The following is a 21,290-nucleotide window of genomic DNA, read 5'->3' as shown; positions in this document are numbered from 1 at the left end:
TCCCAATTATCCAGAAATCTGAATCCCTGCCCCCATTTATCTGCTATCTCATTCTATTCCTATCCTCAATGTCATATGGTATAGGCTGCAATCCTGAGATTATACCTTTGAGCTCCTGCTTCTCAACTTCTTTTCTAACTCCCTGTATTCTGTTTTCTATACCTCCTCCCTTTTTCTGCCTTCATCATTGGTACCAATCCTTAGAAGGTTGGCGTCATTCAATGTCTGCAGTGAGATGCTGAAGATGTTCTATAGGTCAGTTGTTGAGAGCGCCCTCTTCTTTGTGGTGGCGTGTTGGGGAGGAAGCATTAAGAAGAAGGACGCCTCACGTCTTAATAAGCTGATAAGGAAGGCGGGCTCTGTCGTGGGCAAAGTACTGGAGAGTTTAACATCGGTAGCTGAGCGAAGGGCGCTGAGTAGGCTACGGTCAATTATGGAAAACCCTGAACATCCTCTACATAGCACCATCCAGAGACAGAGAAGCAGTTTCAGCGACAGGTTACTGTCGATGCAATGCTCCTCAGACAGGATGAAGAGGTCAATACTCCCCAATGCCATTAGGCTTTACAATTCAACTGCCAGGACTTAAGAACTTTTTTTAAAGCTATTATTAATGCTTTTTGAGTTAGTGATTTAGATGCATATCATATTATTACTGAGTTAAGTATTGTATGTAATGAGTTTTTGCTACAACAAGTGTATGGGACATTGGAAAAAATGTTGAATTTCCCCATGGGGATGAATAAAGTATCTATCTATCTATCTATCTATCTATCTATCAATCTGTACCACCACTTTTGCCTGCTCACCCTCCCTTTTCAGGATATCGTGGATGCATTCAGAAACATTGCAGACCCTGGCACCTGGGGGCAATACTACCATCCTTGTTTCAATTTTCATGTCCACAGAATTGCTTATCTGTCCCCCTAAGTATAGAGTCCGCTATTACCACTGCCCTCCTCTTTAGTTCCCTACCCTTCTGAGCCACAGCGCCAGACTCTGTACCAGATGCATGGCCGCTGTTGCTTCTCCTGGTAGGTACCCTCCAGCTACATTACTCAAAATGATTTTCTTATTGTTGAGGGGGATGGCCACAGGGATGCTCTCCACTATCTGACATTTTCCCTTCCCTCTCCTGACAGTCACCCATTTATCTGTCTCCTGTAGTCTTGGAGTGACTACCTCCTGGTAGCTCCTATCTATCACTGTTTCACTCTCCCTAACAACCTGAATATCATTGAACTGCAACTCCCTCACAAGGTCTCGAAGGAGCTGCATCTCAGTGTACCTGGTGCAGATGTGGCCATCGGGGAGGCTGGAAGTCTCCTGGAAATCCCACATCCTACACCCAGAACAGAACACTGCCCCTGCAGACATATCCCCTATTCTTCTAAGAGTTAAATAAGAAGTAAACTTACCTACTTACCTTTCCTTGTCCTGTTTTTGTCAAAGCCTATCTAATCAAAGTCTTACCTCTCTGACAATGACCACTCTGTTAGACGGTACCTCTCTTTTATGGAGACTGGGTTTTTCAAGCTGCACTCTGGATCTTCGCTGGAACGTTTCTGTTACATCGGCACCACTGTCCAATCAAAGAGTCCCATTGAAAACTGCTGCTTTTTCAAGCTCCACTCTGGATCTGCACGGGAACAAAGATAGATGGAGGAGCAGGTAGTGTTGAGGAAACAGAGAGTCTGCAGAGAGACTGAGATAGTTTAGGGGAATGGGCAAAGAAATGGCAAATGAAATACAATGTTGGAAAGTGTGTGGTCATGCACGTTGCTGGAAGAAATAAACAGGCAGACTATAATTTAGATGGGGAGAGAATTCAAAATGCAGAGATGCAAAGGGACTTGGGAGTCCTTGTGCAAGATACCCTAAAGGTTAACCTCCAGGTTGTGTTGGTTGTGAAGGTGAATGCAATGTTGGCATTCATTTCTAGAGGTGTATAAATTAGAGCAGGAATTTGATGTTGAGGCTCTATAAGGCACTCATGAGACCACACTTTTGTATTGTGTTGCGTTTTGGGCACCTTATTTTAGAAAGGATATACTGACATTGGAGAGGGTTCAGAGAAGATTCACGAGAATGATTCCAGGAATGAATGGGTTACTGTATGAGGAACATCTGGCAGCTCTTGGGCTGTATTCCCTGGAGTTCAGGAGAATGAGGGGGGATCTCATGGACATATTCCAAATGTTAGAAGGCCTGAACAGATTAGATATGGCAAAGTTATTTCCCATGGTAGAGGATTCTCAGACAAGAGAGCACGACTTCAGGATTGAAGGATGTCCTTTTAGAACTGAGGTACAGGAAGCCAAGTCTTTACGTATATTTAAGCCAGAGGTTGATAGCTTCTTGATTAGTCATGGCATGAAGGGATATGGTGAGAAGGAAGGAGATTGAGGTGACAGTAAAAATGGATCAGCCATGATGAAATTGCCTTATTTTGCTCCTATATCTTATGATCTTATGGTCAACTGGACACAGAGAAAGTCCTCAGCAGACCATTTAATTATTTGTTGAAGAAGCTTGTTCAGAATCAGGAGGACATTATAGATCTTTAAACAAATCTATCGAGGACATTCTAAAGCATCATTTCAATAAAATAGAGTGCATAGAGTATGACAGTACCAAAAGAGACCCTTCAGCCTATCTAGTCTATGCCAAATCATTAATCGCCTAGTCCCATGGACCTGCATCCAGACCATAGCCCCCCATACCCCTCCTTTCCATGTAACTATCCAAACTTCTCTTAAATGTTGAAATCAAAATCACATCTGTCCCATGCGATGGCAGCTCGTTCCATTCTCTCACCACCCTTTGACTGAAGTAATTCCACCTCATGTTCCTGTTAAATGTTTCTCCTTTCACCCTTAACCCATGACCTTTACTTGTAGTCCCACCCATCCTCAATATAAGGGAATTACCAAAAATGATGAGTTTCATGTGTTCAGATAATATATGAATACACATGTAACATTTGATAGTAAAAAATGCCAAGAGGGCATCAAGTCTCCTTCCCCCCTATTTGTGACATTTACCAGGAATGTTGAATATGAAGGGCCTGAAGCATTGTTGAGGATCCCTGCCACCCATCCCACAATCTCTCTGACCCACCACCATCAGGAAGGAGGTACAAGAGCATCAGGACTAGGACTGCCAGACTGAATAACTAACGAGTATTCAGGCACTAAAGAAATCTCATCACTAGGACAACACACACAAAATGCTGGTGGAACACAGCAGGCCAAGCAGCATCTATAGGGAGAAGTACTGTCGACGTTTCAGGCCGAGACCCTTTGTCAGGACAGCCCGAAACGTTGACAGTGCTTCTCTTTATAGATGCTGCCTGGCCTGCTGTGTTCCACCAGCATTTTGTGTGTGTTGTTTGAGTTTCCAGCTTCTGCAGATTTCCTTGTGTTTGCTCATCACTAGGACAAGTTGTTTACTATTTACCTGTGTTGTGCTTTACATACATTCTGAATTTATATTTTAGTAGCTTGTTTCTGGTAATATATTTCTTTCTGTGCTGTGGGTAATATATGTACTGTGGCTGCACTGTGGTCGGAAGGAGCATTTTTCATTTGGTTGCATATATGTACAGTCAGATGACAGTAAACTTGTAATGACCTTACTGTTGTCAGCCTCAATCATACTGAGACAGAGCTGATGAATCATGGTGCACTGCAGCACAGACATAGAACCTTAAGCTCACCTAGTCCATGGTCACCTGTTATTCTGCCTCGTCTCATAGACCCACATCTGGACCAAGGAGTCACAGACTGCTGATATTATAGTTTGCAGCATATAAATGCTGAGATTGAATTCTAATTCAGACAAATAACACAGGTATAGAAAATTATGAATGGTGTATATGCTAACAGGCTTTTTTCACTGAGGATGAGTGAGACTACAACTAGAGATCATGTGAAAGGTGAAATGCTTAAGGGGAACATGAGAAGAAACTTCTTTACTCAGAGGGTGATGAGAGTGTGGAATGAGCTGCCAGTGCAAGTGCTGGTTGGGAGTTCAACATTTAAAGGAGTTTTGATAGGTACGTGGATGAAGAGGTATGGAGGGCTATAGTCTGGTTGCAAGTTGATGGGACTAGGCAGAATTACCGTTCGGTATGGACTAGGTGAACTGTTTCTGTACTGTAGTGTTCTATGACTCTCTGATTCTAAGTATATTATGCAACTCACCAGAAATATATTTGGCTGCTAGCAGAAGCTAAGAGAGAGGAAGAGTTACCTTAAAACATAGAACATTACAGCATAGGAACAGACCCACAACGTTGTGCTGAACCAGTTAAATTAGTAATCAAGTGGCCAACTAAACTAATCCCTTCTGCCACACAAGGTTTATTCCATTTTCCTCACATTCATGTGCCTATCTAAATGTCTCTTTAAAATCCCTGATGAATCTGCCTCTACCACCACCCCAGGCAGGTCATTCCAGGCACCTATCACTTTCTGTGTTAAAAAAAGCTTGCCCCTCGTATCTCCTTTGAACCCTTTCAGATACTGAATTGAAAGAAATTTAGCCTCAGTCAAAAAAGATATCAAACAGACAGACAGAATGTGTGAGGGAAAATGATCATTTAGAATTCTCAGCGCAGAGCACCTTGTAGCAAAAGGCTTATCATGAATTAAAATGAATGGACAAGAAATTGTGTAGACTGTAAATTAGGGAAAATGACCTCCATGCACAAGTTTCTAATATGCAAATTCTTCCAAAGAAGCTCTCCCTTCATAGGTCAGGACATGAAGGTATACAGAGAGAAGGCAGAGATTGGGGCTGAGAGGAAATTGGATCAGCCTTGATGAAATGGCGGAGCAGTACTGATGCACCAAATGACCTAATTCTGTCCCTATAGCTTATGGTCTTATGGTCCTAAGTTATAAAACTTTTCCAAGTGGCAAAAATCCTGAGAGGTGAGAGGTGTGGCATATATATGGACCTCCATTGTTCAGGGACAAATATAGATATTTCTTCCTAGCTGTCTACATGATAATGTAAGCTATATGCAAGCCAGGGCAGTACGATATAGAGAGCAAGTTGTTGGAGACCCCCCCGCACACTGCTGAGGAACTGAAGGGAACAGCAGAGACCCATGCAGTTTGGCACCACTGACTTCACAAAGTAGGACTGCTTTAGGGACTCCAGATCTGGATTTTTCCTTGGGGTTTCTTCCAAAGTCTTCCACATGAGTAGGTATAGCCATAAAGTACTGGAGGTTTGAGATCAGAGTTTTCCTTTTCCTAGATGAGCTGCCAATATGGCTGACAAGTCCTGCCTGCCCTCTGGCATATACATGTATAGGATAGCTGACCACATGCTTGGGAAATATGTTGCTGAGAGTTAATATTGTTGGATTCTGATGTCTTTGATGCAATGTTCTTTTGGAAATCAAGAAAGAGGCATAAAACTTGTTTGTTCATGATTGTTTTATTGAGTGCTAAGAGATCAAAGGGATTGGAAATACCTAATAGCAGAAGTCTAGGAGTTAAGAACAAAGAACAGAAAAGATGTTGGGCCAGTGTGTTCAGCTCTTCTTATACCAGAGATAAGAGACACTCCATTCAAATTTGTAGATTGGAGGTAACCAATCAGATAGCTCCTCTTCAAATAATGCAATCCCATAGAAGCTTCCAGAGTGATAGTTACATGTATATAAGTAGTTATTTAAGATATAAGCAGAGAAAGAAGTTAAACATCAAAGAAAGTAACAATTATACACAATTATAAGTAACATACTTATCCAAAAATATGCTAACAATGAGGTCAGAAGGAGAAGTTGAACCCCAACAGCTCAATGTTCCAAAGATGCCTCATCAATGATCTTCACTCTGTCATTAAGCTGTGAATGCAGAGAATGCTGATAGTATCAAACTGCTCACTTACATTCATATCTTCTTCGATGGTAACCAACAGTAAACTGAACTGCATGGACCAGAAACTGCACTGTGGCAGATAGAAGGGCTCTACAACGGGCAGTCAAAATTGCCAATGCATCACCAGCACCAGCCTACCCCCCATCAAGGATGCATTCATAGAAAGGTGCCAGAAAAGGACCAGTAACATCACGAAGGATCACACCCACCCTGCTCATGGATTGTTCGTCCCACTCCATCAGGAAGGAGGATGTATAGCATCTACACCAGGACTCCTAGATTCAAAACAATTACTTTCCACAAGTAGTAAGGCTGATCAACACCTCCACCCACTAACTCACCCCTCCACACCCCCAAACACCACTGCTTAATCACTTCCTCACAGAGTCACCCTATATACAAACATTCCTGTGCTTAGTGTCACTTTATGGACATGCAATCTATATATATCTTATGTATTTATATTTATTGTGTTTTTATTATTCTATTCTTTATCTTATTGTGTTTTTTGTGCAGCATCAGATTTGAAGTAATTACTTGGTTCTTTTTTATACTTATGTACTGGAAATAATATTAACCAGTCTTAAATCTTGAATAGCAAGATGTTGGGCATTTTCCATAATACCACACAACGTGGGAGCAGATTAAGGCCAGTTAGCTCATCGAGTCTGCTCCACCTTTCCATCATTATCCCTGTCAATCCCATTCTTTTGCCTTCTCTCCATAACCTTTGACACTCTTACTTATCCAAAACTCATCAATCTCTGCTTTAAATGTAACCAATGACTTGGCCTCCACAGCCATCTGTGACAAAGAATTCCACAGATTCACCATCCTCTGTCTGAAGATCTCTGTTCTAAAGGGCTATCTTTTATTCTGAAGCCGTGCCCTCTGGTCCTAGACTTCCCCACTATTGGAAGCATTCTTTGCATATCCACTCTATTTTGACCTTTCAATAACCAGTATGTTTCAATGAGATCCCCTCTTAATGAAGTAGGTACAGAGGGGATGTCAGGGGTAAGTTTTTTATGCAGAGTGGTGAGTGCGTGGAATGGGCTGCCGGCGACGGTGGTGGAGGCGGATACAATAGGGTCTTTTAAGAAACTTCTGGATAGGTACATGGAAAAATAGAAAAAAATAAGGGGCAATGGGTAGCCAAAGGTAATTTCTAAAATAAGTACATGTTCGGCACAGCATTGTGGGCTGAAGGGCCTGTATTGTGCTGTAGGGTTTCTATGTTTCTAATTTTCTGACTTCCAGTGATCACAGGCCCAGAGCCATCAGTCGGTTCACATATGGTAATCCTTTCATTCCTGGGATCATTCTGGGCCCTCTCCAATATCAGCACATCCTTTCTAAGATACAGTGCACAGAGCTGCTCACGATACTCTAAATATGGTGTGACCAATGCTTTATAAGCCTCAATATTACATCCTTGCTTCTATATTCTTGTTCTCTCAAAAAGAATGCTAACATTGTATTTGCCTTCCTCACCATTGACTCAAACTGCAAGTTAACCTTTAGGGAATCCTGCATGAGGACTCTCAAGTCCCTGTACACTTTAAGAGTCCTGACCTGAAATATTGACTATTTCCTCTTTCCCATAGATGCTGCCTGGCCTGCTGAGTTCCTCCAGCGCTTTGTGTGTGTGGCTTGGATTCCCAGCATCTGCAGATTTTCTTTTGTTTTCCCTCTACATTTTGAAGGGTTTTCTATGAAGGCTTGGATTGACATAGCAGGTATGATTAAGAGAAAAATCCCACATCTTTATTGCATCTTTGAAGATCGCAGTATTTTGCAGAGTCAATGAAATACAGTAATTTTATTTTTATTGTTATTATTATTTAGAGATACAGGGTCTTGGGCCCAATGAGCTGCCCCACTCAGCATCACACTTGTACCCCTAGCCTGATCACAGAACAACTTACAATGACCAATTAAACACCATACAGTAAATTATAATGGACTTTTCCAGTTTGATCAGTTTTCCAGATAATCCCAAAAGAATAGGTCAGAGACTGAGGTGCACTTTTCTATTCACCCAACTCTGAAAACTTCAAAGCTTTGCCATTTGGAAGGCTCAAGTCATGAAGTACTCACCACATGGTAGCACAGCATCACTTTACAATTCAGTGTTCTCCAATCAGGGTTCAATTGCTGTTTGTAAGGAATCTCTACATCCTTCCCATGACTGCATGAGTTTCCATGAGGTCCCTGGTTTCCTCTCCTGTTCCAAAGATGTACAAGTTAGAGTTAGAGTGACTGAGTTTTCAGCATGCTGTGTTAGCATTGAAAGCATGGTGTCGCTTCTGGGCTGCCCAGCACAGTCCTCACTGATTAGTGACACTAAGCACAGGAGTGTTTGTATATAGGGTGACTCTGTGAGGAAGTGATTAAGCAGTGGTGTTTGGGGGTGTGGAGGGGTGAGTTAGTGGGTGGAGGTGTTGATCAGCCTTACTACTTGGGGAAAGTAATTGAATACCATTCAAAGCTGAGCAGGCCACCTACCAACAGCTAGTTTTCTATTCTCAGATGGACATTTTGCTGTGCAGTAAACTCATCAAGATAACAGGACAGAGTTATGGTAAGACACCGTCAACTCAACAATATTCTTGGATCATTGACAGTGACTACTTCATTGGCACTTAGCCTGGCTGGCCGAACTCCATATGAATGCCATTAAACAGCAGGCACAGTATGGTAGAACATAGAATAGTATAGCACAGGGACATGCCACTCATCCCACAGTGTTGTGCCCATCATGTTTCTATAGCAATTCTGGATGGATGATCAATGTAGAGTTGCTAGATCATTCCGAACTTGAAGAAAGAGTTAAAAAAAATTACAAATTAAAGATTAGATTTATTTGTCACATGGTTGTTGAAACATTGAAACTGGGGAAGGGCTAACTTTGAAGGGATGAGGCAGGAACTAGCGAGAGTAAATTGGAAACAGATGTTCAAAGGGGAAAGCACAGAAGTAACGTGGGAGATGTTTAGGGACCACTTGAGCTGGGTTCAGGATAGGTTTGTCACACTGAGGCAAGGAAAAAATGGTAGGAAAAGGGAACCATGGCTAACGAAACATGTGAGACAACTCGTCAAGAGGAAAAAGGAAGCATATGTTAGATATAAGAAGCAGGAAGTAGGAAGGGCTCATGAGAAATATAGGGTAGCCAGGAAGGAGCTAAAAAAAAGGACTTAGGAGAGCTCAAAGAGGGCATGAGAAGGCCTTGGCATGTAGGATTAAGGAGAACCCCAAGGTGTTCTATGCGTATGTGAAGAATAGGAGGATGACTACGACGAAGGTGGGACCGCTAAAGGATAAAGAGGGCAACATGTGCCTGGAAGCAGAGGAGGTTGGGGAGGTCCTAAATGAATACTTTGCTTCAGTATTCACAAGTGAAAAGGATCTTGATCAGGATGAGGTCGAAGTAGAGTGGGCCTGTGTGCTGGACAATGTGGAGATTAAGGAAGAAGAAGTGCAGAATCTTCTTAAAAACATTAAGATTGTTAAATCCCCAGGGTCGGATATCATAAACCCCAGGTTGTTGTTGGAATTGAGAGAAGAGATCGCAGGAGCATTAGCTATGATCTTTGAGTCCTCTTTGGCTGCAGGGGATGTGCCGGAGGACTGGAGAATGGCAAATGTAGTTCCCTTGTTTAAAAAAGGTAATAGGGAGAAACCTGGGAACTACAGACCGGTGAGTCTTAAGTCAGTGGTATGCAATCTACTGGAAAGGATTCTTGAGGATAGGATCTACCAGCATTTGGAGAAGTACAGTCTACTCATGGATAGTCAACATGGCTTCGTGAAGGGAAGATCGTGCCTCATGAACCTGATTGAGTTTTTTGAAGAGGTAACAAAAGAAATTGATGAGGGTAGGGCAGTGGATGTGGTCTACATGGACTTTAGCAAAGCATTTGACAAGGTTTGGAGAACAAGCCATATGAAGCAAGGTTAGCAGAGCTGGGACTTTTCTCTTTGGAGCGTAGAAGAATGAGAGGGGACTTGATAGAGGTCTACAAGATTATGAGAGGCATAGATAGGGTGGATAGTCAGTACCTGTTTCCCAGGGCACCAATAGCAAACACCAAAGGGCATATGTAGAAAATTAAGGGAGGGAAGTTTAGAGGAGACATCAGGGGTAAGTTTTTTACACAGAGGGTTGTGAGTGCCTGGAATGACTTGCCAGGGATGGTGGTGGAGGCTAAAACATTAGGGGTATTTAAGAGCCTCTTGGACAGGCACATGGATGAAAGAAAAATGGAGGGTTATGGGGTAGTGTGGGTTTAATACATTTTTAATGATTACATGGGTCGGCACAACATGGAGGGCTGAAGGGCCTGTACTGTGCTGTAGTGTTCTATGGTTCTATACAGTAAAATGTCCCGTTTGCGTCAATGACCAACACTGTCCGAGGATGTGCTGGGTACAGCCCATAAGTGTTGCCACACTTCCATCACCAACATAGCATGTTCACGACTAACTAAGCCTAACCCATATGTCCTTGGAATGTGGGAGCAAACCCATGTGGTCATGGGGAGAATGTACAAACTCCTTATGGGTGGGAGTTAAACCCCAACCTTCCAATCACTGGTGCTGTTGATCACCATGCTCCTGTGTCACCCAGGTGTTAATGAAGTCATAGGGTGCCACGGTAGCATAGTGGTGAGTGTGATGATGCTATTACTGCTCAGGACGTTGGTGTCCTCTGTAAGGATTCTGCACATACCAGTTAGTAGGTTAATTGGTCATTGTAAGTTATCTGTAATTAGGCTAGGGTTAAATCATCGGTTTACTAGGCGACACAGCTCATTGGGCAGAAGGTCCTGTTCTGTGCTGAATCTATAAAATAAAAAAAAATGAAAATATGAATTAAATACAGTAACTATGGAGATAAACCAGTATGATTCTGAGGGAAGAAGGTCCTGAATTAATTGATTTCTCTATGAGTGAATTTAGACATCAAGTGACAAGTAACTGTCCCTGGTGGAGTGGATCTGATGACCATAGCAACACTCATGAGGAACACTCTATTCATGGTCAAGAAATCCGTATCCAAGAAGGATGAGCTCAAGTCATTAACTGAAGCAGTTAACTAATGCCGTCCCAAGCTCCCTTTGTTCATCCACACTCTTAAGTAACTGACCATTAATCCTGTACTCAGTCTTCTGGTTTGTCCTTCCAAAATGCAACATCTCACACTTGTCTGGATTAAACTCCATCTGCCATTTTTCTGCCCAACTCTGCAGCCTGTCTATATCCTCTTGTGACCTTCGACAACCTACAGCTCCATCCACAACTCCTCCAATCTTCGTGTCATCCGCAAACTTACTCACCCATCCTTCCGCCTCTACATCCAGGTCATTTATAAAAATCACAAATAGCAGGGGTCCCAGGACAGATCCCTGTGGCACTCCACTAGTCACCGATCTCCAGGCAGAATACTTTCCTTCCACAACTACCCTCTGCTTTCTTCCTTTAAGCCAATTTTTTATCCAAACAGCCAAGGTTCCACTTATCCCATGACTCATGACTTTCTGGATGAGTGCCTCATGAGGGATCTTGTGGCAACCATTTCAGCCCTGGGAAAAAACCTCTGACTATCCACACGATCAATGTTTCTCATCATCTTATACATCTCTATCAGGTTACCTCTCATCTCGCTTCGCTTCAAGGAGAAAAGTCGGAGTTCACTCAACCTATTCTCATAAGGCATGCTCCCCAAACCAGGGAACATCCATGTAAATCTCCTCTGCACCCTTTCTATGGCTTCCACATCCTTCCTGTAGTGAGGCAACGAGAACTGAGCACAGTACTCCAAGTGGGGTCTGACCAGGCTTCTATATAAATGCAACATTACCTCGCGGCTCCTATATTCAATTCCGTGATTGAGGAAGGCCAATACACCGTATGCCTTCTTAACCACAGAGTCAACCTACACAGCTGCTCTGAGAGTCGTATGGACTCGGACCCCAAGATCTCTCTGATCCTCCACACTGCCAATAGTCTTACCATTAATACTATATTCTGTCATCATATTTGACCTACCAAAATGAACCACTTCACACTTATCTGGGTTGAACATCTGCCACTTCTCAGCCCAGTTTTGCATCCTATCAATGTCCCGCTGTAACCTCTGACAGCCCTCCACACTAGCTTTGGCTCAACGGGCTTCAGCGTGAACAGGAAGAGACGAGGGTAGGTCCCGGTAAGTTTCAGTTTGTTTAGAGTAGACAGAATGCCAGGCAGGATGTTGGAATGCTCCTCTTGTTGGATGTGGGAAGTCAGCTGACCTCCGGTGTCCCTGAAAATGACACCTGCAAAAAGTGCATCCAGCTGCAACTCCTAACAAACCGCATTAGGGAACTGGAGCAGGAGCTGGATCATTCGGGAGAATGAGGAGTTTATAGATAGTAGTTTCAGGGAGGTAGCTACACCAAAGGAGCAGGGCACAGGAAATTGGGTTACCGTCAGGCGAGGGAAGGGGAAAGGGCAGGCAGAGCAGGGTTCCCCTGTGGCCATTCCACTCAACAACAAGTATACCGATTTGGACACTCTTGTGGAGGATGATTGACCTGGGACAAGCTGCGGCAGCCGGATCTCTGGCACTGAGTCTGGTTCTGCAGTGCAGAAGGGAGGGTGGAAGAAGAGGAGAGCGGTAGTGATAGGGGACTCCATAGTTAGAGGTACAGACAGGAGATTTTGTAGACGTGACAGAGGTTCCAAGATGTTTTGTTGCCTCCTGGGTGCCAGGGTCAGGGATGTGTCTGATTGCGTGCACAGCATTCTGAAGTGGGAGGGTGATCAGCCAGATGTCATGGTACACATCGGTACCAATGATGTAGGAAGAAAGAGTGAGGAGGTCCTGAAGAGTGAGTATAGAGAACTTGGTAGTAAGTTAAAAAGCAGGACCTCGAGGGTGGTAATCTCAGGATTGCTACCTGTGTCACGTGCCAGTGAGGGTAAGAGTAGGATGCTCTGGGGGATGAACACGTGGCTGAGGAACTGGTGTGGGGGCAGGGTTTCAGATTTCAGGATCATTGGGACCTCTTCTGGGGCAGGTAGGACCTGTACAAGAGAGACGGGTTACACCTGAACTACAGGGGGACCAATATCCTTGCAGGGAGGTTTGTTGGTGCTATTGGGGAGGGTTTAAACTAGATTTGCGGGGGGATAGGAACCAGAGTGACAGAGCAGATAGTGGAGCGGGGGTGAAAATAAATTATGTTGAAAGTTCATGCAAAGTCACAAATAGAAGGTTTGTGTGTGGTGGTAATGATCTTCTGAGGTGTGTCTATTTCAATGTGAGGAGTATTGTGGGGAAGGCAGATGAGCTGAGGGTGTGGATTGACACATGGAATTATGACATCGTAGCCATTAGTGAAACTTGGCTACAGGAGGGGCAGGACTGGCAGTTTAATGTTCCAGGGTTCCGATGGTTCAGACGTGATAGAGGCAGAGGGATGAAGGGTGGGGGGGGGGGGGTGGGTGGCATTGTCAGGTGCTAGTCAGGGAAAATGTTACAGCAGTGCTCAGGCAGGACAGATTAGAGGGTTTGTCTACCGAAGCCATATGGGTGGAGCTGAGAAACAGGAAAGGTATGACCACATTAATAGGGTTGTATTATAGACCACCCAATAGTCAGTGAGAATAGGAGGAGCAAATCTGCAGAGAGATAGCAGACAACTGCAGGACACATAAAGTTGTGATAGTAGGGGATTTTAATTTTCGCCATATTGATTGGGATTCCCATACTGTTAAAGGTCTAGATGGGTTAGAGTTTGTAAAATGCATCCAGGAAAGTTTTCTAAATCAATAAATAGATGTACCAACTAGAGAGGATGCAATATTAGATCTCCTATTAGGAAATTAGTTAGGACAGGTGATGGAAGTGTGTGTAGGGGAACACTTTGGTTCCAGTGATCATAACGCCATTAGTTTCAACTTGATCATGGATAAAGATAGATCATGGATTGGGACAGGTTGTTCTCTGGCAAGGATGTGATTGGTAAGTGGAAGGCCTTCAAAGGAGAAATTTTGAGAGTGCAGAGTTTGTATGTTCCTATCGGGATTAAAGGCAAAGTGAATAAGAATAAGGAACCTTGGTTCTCGAGGGATATTGGAACTCTGATAAAGAAGAAAAGAGAGATTATATAACATGTATAGGCAACAGGGAGCAAATAAGGTACTTGAGGAGTACAAAAAGTGCAAAAAAGTACTTAAGAAACAAATCAGAAGGACTAAAAGAAGACATGAGGTTGCTTTGGCAGTCAAGGTGAAGGATAATCTTAAGAGCTTCTCCAGGTATATTAAAAGCAGAAGGATAGTAAGGGATAAAATTGGTCCTCTTGAAGATCAGAGTGGTCGGCAATGTATGGAACTAAAAGAAATGGGGGAGAACTTAAATGGGTTTTTTGCATCTGTATTGACTAAGGAAACTGGCATGGTGTCAATGGAAATAAGGCAAACAAGTAGTGAGGTCATGGAGCCTATACAGATTGAAGAGGAGGTGGTGTTTGCTATCTTGAGGCAAATCAGAGTAGATAAATCCCCAGGACCTGACATGGTATTCCCTCAGACCTTGAGGGAGACTAGTGTTGAAATTGCATGGGCCCTGGCAGATATATTTAAAATGTTGGTATCCACAGGTGAGGTGCCAGAGGATATGAGGATAGCTCATGTTGTTCCGTTGTTTAAAAAAGGCTCTAAAGGTAATCCTGGAAATTATAGGCCGGTACATTTGACGTCGGTAGACGGTAAATTATTGGAAGGAGTACTAAGAGATAGGATCTACAAGTATTTAGATAGACAGGGACTTATTAGGGAGAGTCAACACGGCTTTGTGTGTGGTAGATCATGTTTAACAAATCTATGAGAGTGAGGAGGTTACCAGGAAAGTGAATGAAGGGAAGGCAGTGGATGTTGTCTATATGAACTTCAGTAAGGCCTTTGACAAGGTCCCGCATGGGAGGTTAGTTAGGAAGATTCAGTGGCTAGGTATACATGGAGAGGTAGTAAATTGGATTAGACATTGGCTCAATGGAAGAAGCCAGAGAGTGGTAGTGGAGGATTGCTACTCTGAGTGGAGGCCTGTGACTAGTGGTGTGCCACAGGGATCAGTGCTGGGTCCATTGTTATTTGTCATCTATATCAATGATCTGGATGATGATGTGGTAAATTGGATCAGCAAATTTGATGATGATACAAAGATTGGAGGTGTAGTGGACAATGAGGAAGGTTTTCAAAGCTTGCAGAGGGATTTGGACCAGTTGGAGGAATGGACTGAAAAATGGCAGATGGAGTTTAATGCAGACAAGTGTGAGGTATTGCACTTTGGAAGGATAAACCAAGGTAGAATGTACAAGGTAAATGGTAGGACACTGAAGAGTGCAGTAGAACAGAGGGATCTGGGAGTACAGATACATAATTCCCTAAAAGTGATGTCACAAGTAGATAGAGTCGTAAAGAGAGCTTTTGGTACATTGGCGTTTATAAATCAAAGTATTGAGTATAAGAGTTGGAATGTTATGGTGAAGTTGTATAAGACATTGGTGAGGCTGAATGTAGAATATTGTGAGCAGAGTTGGTCACCTAATTACAGGAAGTTGTTAATAAGTTTGAAAGAGTGCAGAGAAGGTTTACTAGGATGTTGCTGGGACTTGAGAAACTGAGTTACAGAGAAAGGTTGAATAGGTTAGGACTTTATTTCCTGAAGCATAGAAGAATGAGGGGTGGTTTGACAGAGGTGTATAAGATTATGATGGTTATAGATAGAGTCAATGCAAGCAGGCCTTTTCCACTGAGGCTAGGGGAGAAAAAAAACAGAGGACATGGGTTAAGGGTGAAGGGGGAAAAATTTAAAGGGAACATGGGGGGGGGGGGCTTCTTCACACAGAGCTGCCAGATGAAGTGGTAAATGCGGGCTCACTTTTAACATTTAAGAAAAACTGGTACGGGTACATGGATGAGAGATGTATGGAGGGATATGGTCCAGGTGCAGGTCAGTGGGATGAGGCAGAAAATAGTTTGGCACAGCCAAGAAGGACTGAAGGGCCTGTTTCTGTTCTGTAATGTTCTATGGTTCTAAATCTGAATTCCTGCCCCCTGCTCCAATTCCTCAACCACGCATTTATCCTCCCCCTCACCCTATTCCTATTCTCACTGTCACGTGGCACAGGCAGTAATCCCGAGATTACTACCTTTGAGGTCCTGCTTCTCAACTTCCTTCCTAACTCCCTGTAGTCTTCTTTCAGGACCTCTTCCCTTTTCCTACATATGTCATTGGGACCAATATGTACTACAACCTCTGGCTGTACTCCCTCCCACCACAGGATATCTTGGATGTGATCTAAAATATCCCGGACCCTGGCACCTGGGAGGTAAGCTACCATCCGAGTTTCTTTCCTGTGTCCGCAGAATCGCCTGTCTGACCCCCTGACTATAGAATCCCCTATCACTAATGCCTTCCTCTTCCTTTCCCTACCCTTCTGAGCCACAGGGCCAGACTCTGTACCAGAGGCACTGTCACTGTTGCTTCCCCCAGGTAGGCTGTCCCCCTCAACAGTACTCAAACAGGAGTACTTATTGTCAAGGGGTACAGCCACAGGGGTACTCTCTAGTACCTGACTCTTCCCCTTTCCTCTCCTGACTGTGACCCATTTGTCTGTCTCCTGTGGCCCTGGTGTAACCACCTGCCTGTAACTCCTCTCTATCACCTCCTTGCTCTCCCTGACCAGGCAAAGGTCATCGAGCTGCATCTCCACTTTCCTAACTCGGTCCCTCAGGAGCTGCATCTCGACTCAACTGATGCAGATATGGCTGTCCGGGAGGCTGGGAGACTCCAGAACCTCCCACACATATAACCTTATAAAAATTACAGCACAGGAACAGGCCATCTTGGCCCTTCTAGTCCGTGCCGAACGCTTACTCTCACCTAGTCTCACTGGCCCGCACTCAGCCCATAACCCTCCATTCCTTTCCTGTCCATACACCTATCCAATTTTACTTTAGATGACAATACCGAACCTGTCTCTACCACTTCTACTGGAAGCTCATTCCACACAGCTCCCACTCGCTGAGTAAAGAAATTCCCCCTTGTGTTACCCTTAAACTTTTGCCCCCTAACTCTCAACTCATGTCCTCTTGTTTGAATCTCCCCTACTCTCAATGGAAAAAGCCTATCCATGTCAACTCTATCTATCCCCCTCATAATTTTAAACACCTCTATCAAGTCCCCCCTCAACCTTCTACGCTCCAAAGAATAAAGACCTAACTTGTTCAACCTTTCCCTGTAACTTAGGTGCTGAAACCCAGGTAACATTCTAGTAAATCTTCTCTGTACTTCTCTGTACTCAGATGGCATGCAACTTGGACAGCATCCTTTTTTCAGACACCACCGTCAGAGAGTCCAGTTCCACCCCCACAACATCACTGGCCTTATGAATGAGTTTGTTGATTCTGTTGGTGTCTGTTACCCTCACCCTGCTGCCTCAGCACAAAACAGCAAACATGATAGCACTGGCCACCGCAGCCTCGTAGAACATCCTCAGCATCGTCCGGCAGATGTTAGCTGGAGTGATGGGAAACCCCAAATTTCCTGCAATGCCTGAGGCTGAGGTCCTCTTGGTGGATGCTCTGGAAGACCATGCTTACCTGCTAGGGTACTGGTGAGGCCCTTGATTATACAGGTGAACAGAATGAAAGTGATTGGAAAGGGAGGATGCTAATGGTGCACCTCTCTCCAGTGATGGTAATGTCTAGTATTCCTGAGAGACAAGCTGGGGAGAAACTCTCACCGAAAAAGGGAAAGTTGGCCACTGAGCCATTCAAATTTGGGGACAGCCTGGTTCCTGGAGGTTGGAAGAGGATGTTAATAGAGAAGATTTTGATGCGGGAAGATATGTTTTCTACTGATGAGTTTGATGTGGGTTGTTCCAAGAACACTTGCCACACCATTCAAGTGTCAGAGGACACTCATTCAGAGAAAGGTCCCGGTGACTGGTGCCTGCAGAGGTGGAAGATGTTCGGCAGCATCTGTGGAAGCTGAAGGAAGTTGGAATCATCATTGAGTTCAGAGGCCCCCGTGCATCTCCAATGCTAGTGGTCAGGAAGAAGAATGGGTAGGTATGGATGTGTGTGGGCTCTATTGGATTCTGAACAGGCGTACAGTCCCCAATCAGTATACGGTCCTGAGAATTGAGGACATGTTGGCCTGCCTGAGTGGTGCGTGTGGTTTAGTGTGCTGGACTTGAGGAGCAAATATTATCAGATATCCTCGAGTGAAGCTGACAAAGAGAAAACGGTATTTTATATGTCTATTGGGATTCTTCCAGTTTGAAAGGATGCCCCAGGGCATATTGGGAGCCCCTGCAACTTTCCAGCGTGTTATGAAGAAAACAGAGGGGATACTTGCTTGAGGTATTGGCGTACGTGGGTGATCTCAGAGTGTTTGGGTCCACTTTGGAGGAACTTGAAGCGAGGCTACTGAAGATGCTGGGCTGCCTGAAAACTGAAGGTTTGAAACTTTCTCTGGACAAGTGTCAGTTCTGCAAGACATTTGTCAACTATGTTGGGCACATAGTCTCATAAAAAGAGTAGCTACAAATCCGTCTAAGGTAGAAGCAGTGATCACATGGCCAAGGCCCCATACCGTGACCGCCCTACACTCATGCCTTGGATTCTGTGGATACCATCAGAGTTTTGTGAAGGACTACCCTGAAGTGAGTCATACTTTAAATCAGCTTCTATGTGGGTACCCTCCTTAGGGAAGAAAGGGGAGATGAAAGGAGAGGATGGTAAAGAATATCTTAGCCCTTTGGAGTCTTTTGGAGCGAGGTGGGATGCAAAATGTGAAGTGGCCTTTTAGTTGCTGAAGGAGCTGTTGATGAAAGCCCCTGTGCTGGCTTTTGCTGACTCCCGATTTCTGTATGTACTGCATTCGGATGCCAGCTGGTTGAATCTGTGATAATGTTGGAATTTATTTCAGGGGGACTAGAACATAAAAAACAAGGAGATAATGCTGAAGTTTTTTTATGATGCTAGTAAGGCTGCATTTGGAATATTGTTAAGAGTTTTGGACAATAAGACTGTGAGATTTAGGAGCAGAACTAGGGCATTTGGCCCAGTGAGTCTACTCTGCCATTCAATCATGGCTGATCCTTTTCTCCCCCTCCTTATTCCCATTCCCTGACCTGCTCCCCGTAACCTTTATTGCCATGTCCAATCAAGAACCTGTCAATCTCTGCCTTAAATATACCCAACAACCTGGCCTCCACAGCTGTATGTGGTAACAAATTCCACAAATTCACCACCAGATGGCTAAAGAAGTTTCTCCACATCTCTATTTTAAATGGGCTCCCGTCTATCCTGAGGCTGTGCCCCATTGTCCTAGACTCCCCCAACATGGAAAACATCCTTTCCACATCTACTTTGTCTAGGCCTTTCAACATTCAAAAGGTTTCAATGAGATACTCTGTCATCCTTCTACATTCCAGTGAGTACAGACACAGAGTCATCAAATATTCCTTGTATTTTAACCCTTTAATGCCCAGAATCATCCTTGTGAGCCTTGTATTTTGGGCCTCTTATCTCAGAAAGGATGTGTTGTCATTGGAAAGAGTGCAGAGGAGGTTCACAAGGATGCTTCCAGGAATGAAGAGGTTAACATATGAGGAGCATTTGGCAGCTTGGGGCCTGTATTAACTGGAAATTAGAAGACTATGTGGGGATCTCATTGAAACCTACCAAATGTAGAAAGAACTAGATAAGGTGAATGTGGAAAGGATGTTTCCTCTGGTGGGGATATCCAGTAGCAGAGGGCACAACCTTTAAATTGAGGGGTGACCTTTTAGAGCAGAAGTGAAGAATTTTTCTAGCCAAAGTGTGGTGAATCTGTGCAATGCTCTGCCACAGACTGCAGTGGAGGCCAAGTATGTGGGGAAATTTAAAGTGGAAGTTGATAAATTCCTGATTGTTCAGGGCATCAAGGGATATGGTGAGAAGGCAGGTGTATGAGGATGAACGGGGTCTGCCACGATGAAGTGGCTAGTAGATGAGCTGAATGGTCTAATTCTGCTCCTGTGTCTTATGTCCTTATGGTGAGATTGTGAGGAAAGTGTGCAGTCTCGAGGCCATGCCTGGAGATGGAGTGCGAACCTATGTTTGACTGCATTTCTTGCTGATTTCGCTGAAGAAAGTGTCAAGGAAGATTGAAATAATCGAGCCCAGAGCGGAAGGCAGGTGTGCATTCAATACTCTTTACAAGCCTCTTACTGGCTGCTGCCCGAAGAAGGTGCCCGCATGTGATGGTCCCTCTCTCCCTCCAGAGTCAGCTTCCTGTGCTCGAGCAGTCTCTCTCTCCCTCTCGTTCAATGCTGCTGGGGGTTGGTGCCAGAGACTTGGGTCTTGGGCAAGGGTTAACCGATAAGGTTTGTGGATTGGACTTTGTTGTTCACTTTAGGATGTGTTCTTGCTTTCAGGTCACTCCCATTCTGTTGCTATTTTGTGTGATTTTTGATTGACACTGCAGCCTCAAGTTAATAAATGACACAGATCTTGATTGAGCTGAACTGAATATGCCTGGACTGGTTGGCTATTTTGTGGTTTGTTGTTTTATATTCTGCGTTTTTTACTCAGAAGCAGGATCAGAACTAGAATCAGAAACAGAAACAGAATCAGAATCAGAAACGGAATCAGAAGTCAGAGATCTTTGTGGACCTGGGCAACTTCCTCTAGATCACCCATGAAAGTTAAATTTCCTGTTTTCATGTCTCTCTTTTTCCTTTTCAAGGTGGCTGGGATCATGTTGGAGTCTGTAATCTGGAGCTGAGCACAAACTGCGTTCTTCACGGGCAGTGGCGTTCTTTTTCTCAGAACTCACCGAGTGACCTGCATTTTAGGATCTGCAGGGGCAGGGTGGCATTCAGGGTGTGACCCCTTTCCTCATCGACTGAAGTGTCATGGGAGATTGAAACATCAAGACAGAGGGTACAGCTGTCAGACACTTCTATACACGAGCAAACTCTTACTCCCTTTCTTGTGATGGTGACTGAAAATCTGGTTCTCAAGTCAGGGGAACTGGAATAAGTGATGCTGTGGACTGTTGCATAAAAAATATGAGCTGTTGACCTCTCCTCTCACTGTGGCAGGAGCAATCTCTCTCTCTACCTATTCCTTGCAAATGAGAGACAGATTCTGTTGAGATGCTAATCTGTTGGGATGGACAGTTGTTTAGATGGATGCTAGATCATGGTCTCTGGAGTGGCGTTATTGCTTGCATTGGTGGTGGCTCAACCCTTAATTGGTTGAGGCTTTCACTACTGCTTTTGTGTGGGGGCACTGTGGTTCTAACCTTTTCTGTTGTTCATTCTTCAGGGTTTTCTCTCTCTG

The 21,290-nt window shown here is 44.1% G+C and overlaps 1 long non-coding RNA gene across 2 annotated transcripts in view; it reads left to right on the top strand.

Moving 5' to 3' along the window:
• The window catches only part of LOC140733769 (uncharacterized), a 62,821-nt gene that overhangs the window by 34,623 nt on the left and 6,908 nt on the right, over positions 1-21,290 (top strand). Inside the window, exons 2-3 of one of the 2 annotated variants that reach the window (XR_012100349.1) lie at positions 7,505-7,636; positions 16,157-16,282. This is a non-coding gene — a long non-coding RNA (uncharacterized lncRNA). The remainder of the gene's footprint in view (positions 1-7,504; positions 7,637-16,156; positions 16,283-21,290) is intronic. The other variant, XR_012100348.1, reaches the window with a different exon arrangement.

The sequence above is a fragment of the Hemitrygon akajei genome, chromosome 9 (assembly GCF_048418815.1).
Source record: "Hemitrygon akajei chromosome 9, sHemAka1.3, whole genome shotgun sequence".
NCBI classification, from domain to species: domain Eukaryota; kingdom Metazoa; phylum Chordata; class Chondrichthyes; order Myliobatiformes; family Dasyatidae; genus Hemitrygon; species Hemitrygon akajei.
The sequence above is the reverse complement of the archived record's forward strand: the minus strand, read 5'-3'. Positions and strand labels throughout refer to the sequence as shown.